We start from the raw sequence: 13,040 nt of genomic DNA on the forward strand, positions 1-13,040 counted from the left end.
TGTCACAAAAACAAATGAGTCTGAAACACAAGTTCATTTTTCCTTCTGTGCAGCTAACAACCTCACCATTTTTTTCTTAAAAACAGGGGAGGGAAAATAATTTACACATCTTTTGACATCTTTATCCATATCTACAAAAATAAAATTGAAAAAAGGACTAAAACTTTACAGAAAATGAACATATAAAACAAGGGTGTGATATTTCTATATTACATGAGTGACCAATATTTAAAATAATAATAATAATAATAAAATCATAATAGGTAGAGATGTGTAAGATTACAGTAGTTTGCACCAAGTCAAGATTCACATGTGCAGCTTATATATATATTTATATATTAAAAAATGGAGGTGAGAAACATAAGATAAGAGTAAGAAAAGAAAGAAACGAAGGACTCATGGCAAAGAAAAGAGGTAGCGATGAAAAGAAGAGGAGGGGAAGAAAGCAGCAGGGAGGGCAGTTCAACATGATCCATAAGGGTGAAATAAAGAAAGGATAAAAAGGGAGAACGAGAGAAGAGAGAAAAGAGGGCTGTACAGTTCTCCCCCTGAGATGTGCAGCAGTGACCTCACGGACCCTTCCTCCTCTTCAGACTCCCATGATGCAACAGTGATCCTCACGGAACCCTTCCTCCTCTTCAGACCCCCATGATGCAGCAGTGATCCTCCTCTTCAGACTCCCATGATGCAGCAGTGATCCTCACAGAACCCTTCCTCCTCTCCCCCCTCTCATCTGGGGTACGGTCTGTTCTGCTCAAACCCCATAACTACATCTCCCCACTCTCATCTGGGGTACGGTCTGTTCTGCTCAAACCCCATAACTACATCTCCCCACTCTCATCCCCTATCCTATTCTTCTCATCTTACATTTCTTTTCTTTCTTTTTAGTGTTTAATAAGGTTAAATATGTGTGGGAGACGGCCGTGTCCCCATGGAAACTACAGTTGGGCCACCCAGTCTTAAGAGCCTCGTCCCTTGGTGTACCCACAGGCTCCCAGACTGATGCCCGGGGTCGAGGGTCAGGGGTGAAAAGGTCAGCATAATATGGTGGTGGGTGTTGGGGTGGGCCTAAGGGGGGCGGTTTTCACAGTATTTACACATACAGTAGAGGAGTGTGTTACTGAGTCGGGGGTGCATCGATGAGATGGGTTTTCAAATGTTCTTCGTGACACGTGTCTCTTCATTGTTGTTGCCTTCAGACAGAATTCATAAATAGTGTTCGTTCTTCTTACGTATGTAACATTACCATGTCCTTCCAACGTCAGTGTGGAATGATGCCGTCGCCGGCACAGCAGTACAGTAGAGAGCGGTGCAGTCGTGGTGCAGTGATGGTGCAGTTGTGGTGCAGTCGTGGTGTGCCGGGGCACGTGGCCATGGACACCAAACCAGGCTCTTTCCTTTAGGAGACGCGTGTCAGCAACAAGACAGGGGACTGTATCAGTATTCCTTCAGTTGAGAAAAACCAAACCAAAAAAAATAAAAAAATAAACCAAAAATGAAATATGTGAACAGATAGAATCTCTTTTCCTTCAGTATGTTTGTTTTCCCTCCTTCCTCCAATGTCGACACAAAAAAAGCATGTATATACATATATCATGACGTGATGAGCGTGACTAATGCAGTATCCCAGTCCTCAGCGTCCAATGGCAGGGGAGTAGTCCCCGTGCAAAGAAAAAAGAAGAAAAAGAACCTGATTATTTTTGTTTTATTCCTTCTTCAGACTGTTCCTTCGGGCCTCAGTAGCAGGGCACGTACACTAAGGCAACCAGTGATGGAGGTCACTGCCATTTTGGCTCTGTCTGCCATGTTGGCTCAAGTCTTAGGTACGCGTGAGTGGGTGCATCACAGTGAGGGAGGCGAGCCAACATGGAGTCGGATGTGGCGCTTTCCCTGTCCAATTTTCTCTGCTACATGGCGGAGCTTTGCATGGCGTACAGATGCATTATGGGTAAAGTGCTGGGGGGTGGGTGCATGTGGTTGAGTGTGTGTGTGTGTGTGTGTGTGGGTGTGGGGTAGTATGGCGAGGTTGGGTTCCTTTGACAGAGAGTTGTTCCTTAGTCTGCCTTTTTACTGTTCATCCACTCAGTTCTCTATTTCTCTATTCAGATCAACCTTCATTTTCTCTCTTTCAAAAGTTTTCGCTCTGCTTCCTCTTCCTCTTCCTTCTTCCACTCTTCCTCTCTTTCTCCTTTGCTTCTTCACTTCGCCAACTTTGGAACTTCTTTAACACTTTTCAGTGCTTTCCCGAAAGTCCTCCTTCAAACACGTTTTCCTCCCAATTCCTCTATTCCTTTTCTTCTCAAATGTTCAGTCTTCAACTCGTGTCTTCACGTTCTCTCTCTTACTAGACTTCACTTTTAAAGCCTCTTCTTCTCTTTTTTCATTTCCCATGATTCTGTGAGCCAGCGTGGGTGACAAAGGAACGACACATAAGTTACAGTCAGGATACTACTTCCTGGTGCAAGGCATGCTGGGTACAAAATTGGGTCTGGGCTGGGATTACAAGGGGCGGCTGGAGTTCCAGTCCAACAGTCTGTGTGTGTGTGTGTGTGTGTGTGTGTGTGTGTGTGTGTGTGTGTGTCCAAAGTGGTGTCAGAATCCGGTGGACTGGATCTCAGGCTGCTTGGGTTCAACGGGGCCTCCCTCTTTTCCTGGATGGGATGAACAGAAAGAGCGAGGAGAGAAAAAAAAAAAGAGACATTTGTTGAAAGAGACAGAAAGTAGCAGCCCATTCATCCATTACTCCCTACTGAAGTGAATGCTAAACAGCCAGGGACAAGTCAGATAAAAAATACCATTCAAAACAGAACCAGTGTCCTGCTCAGGCCACACGGAAAGCATCCTCACAGCATTTACACTTAATCCCTACGGGTGATATATAAACCAGAGCCTCCAGGCTCAATAGTGGATAAAACTTTCCCACATTGAATTTATTTTGCTCCCAGGATAATAACTTTACTCAGCAAGGAAGCAGCATTCTGAGCACAGCATGGGGCAGTGTTCCAATGTGCAGCTAAACTAACCTGCTATTTGAGCCAATAACCACTTTTTTCACCTCTCTTTGGAGGGGACAGTGGACCTGTATCGATACCTTGTTGATGCTTTTTAGGTTGTGAAATCTCCAGCAATGGCCTGGATCTGTGGTATTTTGTTACATTTAAGAGTTTCTGTCATTGGAGGCTGAATTGAATCATCTTTCAGCTTAAATAATACATACAAGGGGGGGGGGGGGGGGTGTGTGAGAGGATGAAATCTAAAGCACAGATTGAACAGGCAATTGGGTGTTTATTTTTTTTTGGGATGACCCAATGACCTTTGAACCCAGGCACACTTACCATCTCCTGATCCCCCTCGGTCCAGAGAGGGCGTCCTGACCACGGTGGGTGTGGTTTGCCTGACGTCGGCTGAGACCTGATTGGCTGGGGAGGGCTCGTGTAGTGTTTTCAGCAGCTGAGAGTGAGCCGCCTCTATTTCCTGTAAAAGGAGGAGGCCGGTGGTTAGGGAAAGGATGAGGAGTGAGACACAGACAAGTGAGTGTGTGTGTGTGTGTGTGTGTGTGTGTGTGTGTGTGTGTGTGTGTGTGTGTGTGTGTGTGTGTGTGTGTGTGGGTATTTGTGAGCGTGTTGGAGACAATGAGAGAGAGAGAGAGAATAAGTGTGAGAGAGAGAGGGAGGGAGTGGAGGACAGGAAAATAAAAAGAGAGAAAGAGTGACACCTCATAAAAGAAATCAGAGAGGGTGAGAGCGAGAGTAACTGAGCAAGATAACCAGCGAAAGAGAGAGAAAAAGAGGGACAGAGAAAGAGAGAGAGAAAAAGAGGGACAGAGAAAGAGAGAGAGAGAAAAAGAGGCAGAGAGAGAGAGAGAAAAAGAGGGACAGAGAAAGAGAGAGGGAAAGAAAGAGGTACAGAGAAAGAGAGATAGAGAAAAAGAGGGACAGAGAGAGAGAGAAAAAGAGGGACAGAGAAAGAGAGGGAGAAAGAGGGACAGAGAAAGATAGAGGTGCTTGTCTTAACTGAACACATACAGACCATGAAAGTCTACAGAGCTGATCACTCAGGCTGTTTCCTTGAAACACTGGGTATAAGGATGTGTGTATACAACTGTGTGTGAGTGACAGAAAGGGAGTTTCAGTAATTACATGCAAGAGTGTGTGTGTGTGTGTATCTTCTAATTCTAATTCCTTATAGAAGGGGAGTTTCAGTAATTAATAGCAAGTGTCTGTGTGTGTGAGAGAGTGTGTGTGTGTGTGTGTGTGTGTGTGTGTATATATCTTCTAATTCTAATTCCTTACAGAAGGGGAGTTTCAGTAATTACATGAAATTGTGTGTGTGTGTGTCTAATTCCTTACCCTTAGCTTGTGCAGTTTATTCATGAGCTCCCCAATGGTGTGTATGTGTGTGTGTGTGTGTGTGTGTGTGTGTGTGTGTGTCTAATTCCTTACCCTTAGCTTGTGCAGTTTGCTCATGAGCTCCCCGATGGTGTGGAAGATCTCGTCCACGTTCTTAACCACGTGGCGCTGGGCGCTCACAGGCGATTGGCCGACGCTCGTCACCTCCCCTTTACTGGGCACGGGGTCTTGGCCCTCGGGTCGCTCATTGGTCAGTGAGAGGCAGGGGGCGGGGTCTTGGCCCTCGTGTCGGTCATTGGTCAGTGAAAGGCAGGGGGCGTCGCCGGAGCCTTCTTCAGAATTCTGCTGCGGTGACGAGGTCACCTCCAGTAATGGGGGGCGAGTGATGTCATCCGTGCTGCTCTCCTCAGACAAGCCCTCCGAAGCCTCCTGGGGCATCACCAGGTAGAACATGTTGCCTAGACGACGACATACCCACAACATTATTCCCCTGCAAGAATGTCGAGTCATCTTCGTACCACACCATTCTCTCTTGACTGTGCAGCACTGCCTAGAGACTAAACAAGGCCTTGAAACAACACCAACACAGATAACAGACAGATAAAACAGACTGCTTGGAACAGACAAAATATATATATTTTTTTCTGAGAGTAAAACAATGTTTCTAAAATGTCACATTCAGCCAAGCAGCTCTGACTTTAAGGCTTGGGTTGAATCTGAAGAGCTCCAAACATGAGAAGTAGAACACGCTCACCCCTAAACCAGTGACACGGAATGTTCCAGAATCTCACATGACGTTGAGTCCAAAAGGCATCAGTAAAAATATGTCACACAAACAATTTCCTGACGCACGTCTCCTTCAGCCTAAGTGCTGCGGAGAACTATGTTCTACTGTTGTGGTCATCACACACACACACACACACACACACACGCACACACACACACACACCCCTCAGGCCAGTTAGCGGATTTGAAACAATGCCATGCTCACTCTTCACACAAACATCCACAGACAGAGAGGGGATCTGACTGGAGTTGAACAAATCGCCCTGAATGTGAAGGCCGGTTTCATTGGCGGAGTCATGCCAATTGTTTGGAATGTAAACGACGACGTTAACTTGTCCCATATACTGGTCGTTATTAGGACTTCAGGAAGTGTGACCTTCCATCACAAAAACAAGACTGTTTTTGGTGAAAACACCATGCATTTTACACTCAAAACCACCTCTTCATGCAACCACTGGCCGTAACAGCAAGAAGCTGTGTCATTTTCTTGTCATTTTGTTGTCAACTAAAAAGCTGGATACAGCTAGACTTTCATCTCTCTCTATTCCCATAAAATATTGAAAATATTCCAGCTAATGAAATATAAAGGACCTATAACTAAATTGTCTAGAATATTGCTCAACACCACAACGTTGTGAGGATGATGAAGAGTACACCCCTTTAAAACAATCACACAAATCAGATTGTTTACTTTTGTGGTGGATTGTATACAAATGTGATTATTAATTGGAATATTTAATTTCTAACTGGCAAATTGATTGGTTTGATTGATGAACTCAATTGAGGACAGTGGTGTTTGTATATGCCATCCTTTAAAAGGTCCAGTCCTTGATTCTAGCAAAGGACTGTACCTTTAAAGCACATGGCAACGGTTAGGGGTCTAGTCTCCTCATCCACACACAGCTATCTACGAGGGATCGAGGTTACCAAGAGCACTGTCCCCACCTCTCGACTCTGCCGATTGGCTGGAGTGGATGTTGACATCATCAGTGATGTCGTCAGGAAGAGAAGGAGAACCCGCACCCACAGCTGAAAAAGGAGGGGAGGAATGTGTGTGCACAAGAGTGTGTGTGTGTGTGTGTGTGTTCAAGCATGCATACGTGTGTGTGTGTGTGTGTGTGTGTGTGTGTGTGTGTGTGTGTGTGTGTGTGTGTGTGTGTGTGTGTGTGTGTGTGTGTGTGTGTGTGTGTGAGTGAGTGAGTGAGTGAGTGAGTGAGTGTGAGTGCGAGTGTGTGAGAAAGAGGGAGAGGATGTGAGAAAGCGTGAAAGTATGAGGGCAGTGAGAATAGGGTGTGTGTGTGTATTTGTGTGTGTACATGTGTGTGTGTGTGTGTGTGTGTGGAGAGGGAAGAGCAAGGTTTGTCAGTGCAGGGGGGGGGTACAGCACAAGTACGTGTCAGAGTATATGCGTGCGTGTGTGTGTGTGTGTGTGTGTGTGTGTGTGTGTGTGTGTGTGTGTGTGTGTGTGTGTGGCCGTGTGTTGCAAAGAAGCAGTAGGAAAAGAAAGTAACATATAAAAAAGGATTAAAATCACATCAGCTTAATCATAGCAAGCTCTAAGCACATGCAGAGAGAGGGGTGGAGGGGGCGTGGGAGAGAAAGAGACGGGGGGAACGTTTAGGATTCAGAGATAGAAGAGAGGAAGAACAATCATTAACAAGTCACAGGTTTCTAAAACACACCAAAAAAATTACTCCAAGGGCACCATCATTTCACCGTAACGACCTGAGATGAGCTGGTCTCGTTACCTTTCCGCATCACTCTTGGGGCGGGAGCTTCTGCCTCTGGAGGCGGGGCTTCCTCTGCTTCCTCAGCCTCCCATTGGCTGGGGCAGTCAGAGTTGGCAGGTTCAGTGGGCTCAGGCTGCTGTCCGTCCGTGAACGGGCTCCTCTCGTTGGCCGTCTCATTGGTGGGCGTGTCGTCCGTGTCTTGGCTCCAGCCGTCGTCGAGGTCTCGGAATATTAACTGCCTGAGAGTCTCCACTGAGGGAGAGGAAGGAACGAGACACAGAGGATGAAGAATTAAAACAGGCATGATGGTTGGCATAGTGACAACTATGATTGGCAGTCAAGGCCACAAACTCCTACACATAACTAATCTAGTACTGTGGAAAGGACTTTTATATTCTTTTATTATCCACTAACCTAAACACAATGAAGGATGGGGGATCATTCTTACCCATATGCATTTTTAATGATCGATGGCATAACTCACTCTCTCACCCTCTCTCCCTTCCCTCTCTTTCATTCTCTCTCATCCCCTCCTCTTTCTTACCCTCTCTCTCTCTCTCTCTCTCTCTCTGTCTCTCTCTCTCTCTCTCACCATCATGTAGCGCTGCCTCTGCTATCCCGCTGCTCTGGTCGGTGCAGATGAAGGCCTCTGCGGGGTCGGCTGGTGTGGTGGGCGTGAGCATGCTGTCCTCGTCACTGGGGGACTCCCTCTCCCTCTCCCTCTCCCGCTCCATTAAGGGGGAGCTCTCTGCTAACAACACTTTTAAAGGGGGAGAAGGAGGGAGGGAGGATTTAAGCACGACTAAAGGAAACTCAGAAAGCCACACTGAAATATACAAAATGTCATCTTAAATTTCCGACAGTGATTACAGCACGATTTGTCAGTGCTGCATTCATCTTGACCTTAACATTAAAAATAAAATATATATATAAAAAAAGCTTCTTTTCCAATATCCATTAATGACGAGTGGCAATAGGCACTGGTTTTAAACCCATGAGCCAGAGGTCCAATGCAAACGGATGGTTCTCCTGTTTACGGATGACTGTAGCGCTGTGACGTCAGGTTCCATAAGGGTTCCTGTCACAGGGCGGCGTCAGATCTCACCTGGCTGGTAAGCGGGGCCCCCCGGGGAGTCCAGGTTGGAGCTGCAGGAGCACAAACACAGGGAGAGGGGTGAGAGGGGGTGAGGGGGTGAACAAACAGCACTGAAATACACATCCAGCCAGAGTTCACAAAGGGAGCCGGAGAAAACAAAAGACTCGACACACAGAGTGAGAGACTAGGATGGAGAAGAGCTGGAGCAACATGTGTGTTTCTAATGAAACTCTTCCAGGAACTCTGAAAGGGCTAAACTCTGATTACACTTGATAAAACAAAATGACTGCAATGAATGCAAAAACATGCCTAGAATGGAAAAGAGAATGGATTTCTTATTTTCAATGGCGAACATTTATAACTCACGTGGTTTGTTGCGATCCTTGTTTGGCTGATCTCGCATTCTCTGTGGCCAGTAAGATTGTCTTTTCCAACAAGTCCTTCCACCTGTGAGCAAACAAACGCAAGAAGCAAGATCATTGGTCAGTCAGCTGCCACTCACCCTGAAAAGCCAATCCAGATGCAGCTGGTGTTGCACTCACGTGTTCTTCTCGGACAAGGTCCCGGCCATCAGCTCGTAGATCTGGCTCTCGGAGGTGCTGATGACGTACAGGGCCTTGTTGTCTGAGGGAGGACGAGCAGAGATGTCAATCAACCACACGTCAGCCAATCATAATTCAACATGGAACATTTCAGTGCACTATGAAAAAAATTCCATTCAGTCCATTCATTCATCCATTAATCCACCAATTTATGTCTTAATTTAGCTTTGGATCTTTAAAGATTTACTTCAAGCACCTTGGTCAAATTAATCCACCACCCAGCAAACCAAACATCTAAGACAAACCCAAAAGCCAGTTGCCAAGGCTGTGTTCACACGTGACGTCAGCGTTTGTTATACATTTTAATACATATATTTAAATCACATATATATATATATATATATATAATATATATTATATCCTATGGATGAAAAAAAAAAAAACCTGAGCTTCTTTTGAAACAGTGCCATTTGTGGTTTTATTCTGCAACTCAGGGCGTTTTTTTCTCGCTTGAGGAATATTCCAATATTGATTAGTGGAGGAAAACTGGACATGTCTTAGGAGTTTCTGGTTAGTGTTTGTGTTTATTTCAGTATAACTAGCCTGTTACCCTATGTTAACTCTACATTAGCATAAGTTGCTATGGTAACAAAAGATGCTCTCAACTGCAGTTTGGAACAGCGATTTTTTTCTTCAAGAAAAAAGTGCTCTGACCAGCATTGGTCATCAGAAAAAGACATTACGTGTGAACAGAGTCTACACCAGATCAAGAGCTTTTGACTTCATTCCGACTCCTTTCTTCGATCATTAATGAATTCCTTAATTTCACTCATTTCATCAGGTTACACTCTCCCCCCTCCTCCCTCCCCATCCCTCCTGTACCAGTGGCCACTGATCTGACGAGCAGGGAGTCCAGGCGCACGATGGGGCAGAAGGAGGTCTTGGAGTCGCCGCTGCCCCCCCCTCCACCCCCCAGCCAGCGTGAGGGGCAGCGCAGCACCAGCCGGTCATCCGGGCCCTTCTGCAGCAGCACCAGCAGGTCACACAGCAGCAGGACGTGCACCTCTGCACACACACACACACACACACACACACACACACACACACACACACACACACACACACACACACACACACACACACACACACACACACACAAATGCAGGAGTGAGATACAGCACACACACACACACACACACACACACACCACATACAAACTCGAACGTGCACAAACACACACAGAAACGTGTGTACACACACAAATACACACACACACAGTCCTGCATGTCCTGTATTTCAAGGCAACATGGTGGTACAGTGACCATTCTGATGGCCAGCCCGATCCCATTGTAAAATAATGAGCAGATGACCTCACCTAGTGCTTTATCTTTGCTGACCTTCCAGGTCAGAGGACCCTCATGGATCATCCTCTTGGTGGTCAGATCCAGATTCTACAGAGAGAGAGAGAGAGAGAGAGAGAGAGAGAGAGAGAGTGGGGGAGAGAGTGGGGGAGAGAGTGGGGGAGGGAGAGAGAGAGTAGGGGAGAGAGAGAGGGAGAGGGAGAGAGAGAGAGTGGCGGAGAGAGAGAGAGAGGGGGAGAGAGAGAGTGGGGGAGAGAGAGTGTGGAGAGAGAGAGAGAGAGAGGGGGAGAGAGAGAGTGGCGGAGAGAGAGAGAGAGAGAGGGGGAGAGAGAGAGAGTGGGAGAGAGAGAGAGAGAGAGAGAGAAAGAGAGTGGGGGAGAGAGAGAGAGAGTGGGGTGAAAGAGAGAGAGAGAGTGGGGGGAGAGAGAGGGAGAGATAGATAGATAGATAGATAGATAGATAGATAGAGAGAGAGAGAGAGAGAGAGAGAGAGAGAGAGGGGGAGAGAGAGAGAGAGAGAGAGAGTGGGGGAGGGGGGTTTAGAGATGACAGAGAGAGGAATATTAATAGACAGAAAATGAAGGAAAAGCAAGATCGCTGGTAGGGTGTAGCAAACGAGAAGTACCAGATTTAGTTGGAGACTGTGGGTGGTACCTTAAACTGTGCTGCGACCGGATTGGCCTGCCTGTCCAGCTGCGAGATGTCCAGCCTGCGCTGGTACTGGCTGAGCCGCTGCCTGTGTTCCGTCTCCCTGACGAACTCGTTGACCGTCTGCAGTATCCCGCGGCAACAGGCCTGCGCTCGGTGGAGAGTCTGCAGGTCCGAGGAGCCAGCTGTGTGAGGAGAACGCAGAGTTAGAGAGAGAGAGAGTGTGTGTGTGTGTGTGTGTGTGTATGTAAAAGGTAGAGAGGCGTGTGCATGAGTAATTGTAAATGAGACAGAGACAGAGTGACTAAGAGATAGACAGACAGACAGACAGACAGACAGACAGACAGACAGACAGAGACAGAGTGACTAAGAGATAGACAGAGAGAGAAAGACAGAGTGACTAAGAAACAGACAGACAGACAGAGAGAGAGACAGAGTGACTAATAAACAGACAGACAGACAGAGAGAGAGACAGAGTGACTAATAGACAGACAGGCAGATAGAGAGAGAGAGAGAGAGAGAGAGAAACAGACAGACAGAAAGAGAGAAAGAGAGACAGAGAGAGAGAAAGAGAGACAGAGAGAGTGAGTGGCCACGTGTGAGTGTGTATCCATGTAAGTCTATGATGGACAGGTCAGTACAAGCATTAGTGAGTATAAAAGATGTGGTGTGTGCGACCATCCGAGGGAAGACTATATAGTATTCAGAGAGATGAGTGTGCGTTTGTGTTTGTGTGTGTGTGTGTGTGTATGTGTGCCTGTGTGTTAGTAAGCAGGGGGTCAGTGTGTAAGAGTTAGATTGTACGTATCAGTCAGGAGATCATTGTGTGTGTGCGCGCATGTGTGTGTGTGAGTGTGTGTGTATGCCTGGTGACTTGTCGTCATTAGTAGGTGTAAGGTAGTCGAGTGGACACCCAGCACTAACATTAGCTCATGATAGACCATGGGACAAAGAGGTCTTATCAAATTCTATTCCTGTTCCTGTGTGTGTGTGAGAGTGTGTGTGTGTGTGTGTGTGTGTGTACCCTCAGTGTGTTTGATGATGTTGTCTAGCAGTAGTGGGTATTTGGTGTGTGTGTGTGTGTGTGTGTGTACCTTCAGTGTGCTTGATGATGTTGTCTAGCAGTAATGGGTATTTGGTGTGTGTGTGTGTGTGTGTGTGTACCTTCAGTGTGCTTGATGATGTTGTCTAGCAGTAATGGGTATTTGGTGTGTGTGTGCGTGTGTGTGTGTACCCTCAGTGTGTTTGATGATGTTGTCTAGCAGTAATGGGTATTTGGTGAGCCTCTGCATCTCGGACACCAGCAGATCCTTCAGCTGTAGCCGCCTACAGTGAGGACTGGATTCGCATTCCTAAAATCAGCCAATCACAATCACAGGTTACTCAACCAATCAACCAATCACAATCACATGTTACTCAACCAATCAACCAATTAGAACATGCGATCTTTAAACATCAACATACAAACATGTGATTACCCAACCAAACAAACACATCCTCTGTTGGTATAATATCAACATACAGAAATGTATGTCTATGGGTCGTTAGTGTGTGTGTGTGTGTGTTACCTGTATGATGTGTGCGAAACGTGGGTCTTTAGTGTGTGTGTGTGTGTGTGTGTGTGTGTGTGTGTGTTACCTGTATGATGTGTGTGAAGCGTGGGTCTTTATAGTGTGTGTGTGTGTTACCTGTATGATGTGTGCGAAGCGTGGGTCTTTGCGCTGCTTGTTCTTGATGAGCTCCAGGGCCTGACTGTGCTGGCTGCTCTGCTGAGACACCTGCTCCTGAAACTCCTCTCCTGCTGTGCCCTCGAACTACACACACACATACACACACACACACACACTTATTAACAAACACATCCATGAGATTAGGTTCAAAGTGGTTTTGTTTCCTTTCAGTATTTGAGTTTATGGAAGAGAATGGCACTAAAGAGAACATTCAAAGCATGCCATAAGCTGCACACACACACACACATACACACCCCCACAGGCCATGAGCTGATGACAACGTTTGTTTATTTGTTTACTTGTTTGGCTCCTCCCATTACTAGACGGAAGTGTATTCATAGCCAGGTAGATGTGGGGAGGGTTTTGAGCAGAGCGTTATGAAACGTGTTTGTGTGTGTGTGTGTGTGTGTGTGTGTGTGTGTGTGTGTGTGTGTGTGTGTGTGTGTGTGTGTGTGTGTGTGTGTGTGTGTGTGTGTGTGTGTGTGTGTGTGTGTGTTGGGGCTTAAAGGAAAAGAAACCGAATGGAAAGAATTGTAAGCCCACCCTGGCCAGCATGATGTCAGCGATGCCCTGCACGATCGGGGTCTCCCTCAGCTTCCGCATGGACTCACAGAAACTCGCTGCAGGACCAAACAACAGAAGAAGAAGAGAACATTTATAGAACCCACACACAACACTTCCTCATGGACTCACAGAAACTCGCTGCAGGACAAAACAACAGAAGAAGAAGAGAACATTTATAGAACCCACACACAACACTTCCTCATGGACTCACAGAAACTCGCTGCAGGACAAAAC

General features: G+C 46.5%; 1 pseudogene; it reads right to left on the minus strand.

Moving 5' to 3' along the window:
* Positions 1-2,193: 2,193 nt before the first annotated feature.
* Positions 2,194-13,040, minus strand: part of LOC122129137 — a 17,658-nt pseudogene continuing 6,811 nt past the window's right edge.

The sequence above is a fragment of the Clupea harengus genome, unplaced genomic scaffold (genome assembly GCF_900700415.2).
Source record: "Clupea harengus unplaced genomic scaffold, Ch_v2.0.2, whole genome shotgun sequence".
NCBI lineage: Eukaryota > Metazoa > Chordata > Actinopteri > Clupeiformes > Clupeidae > Clupea > Clupea harengus.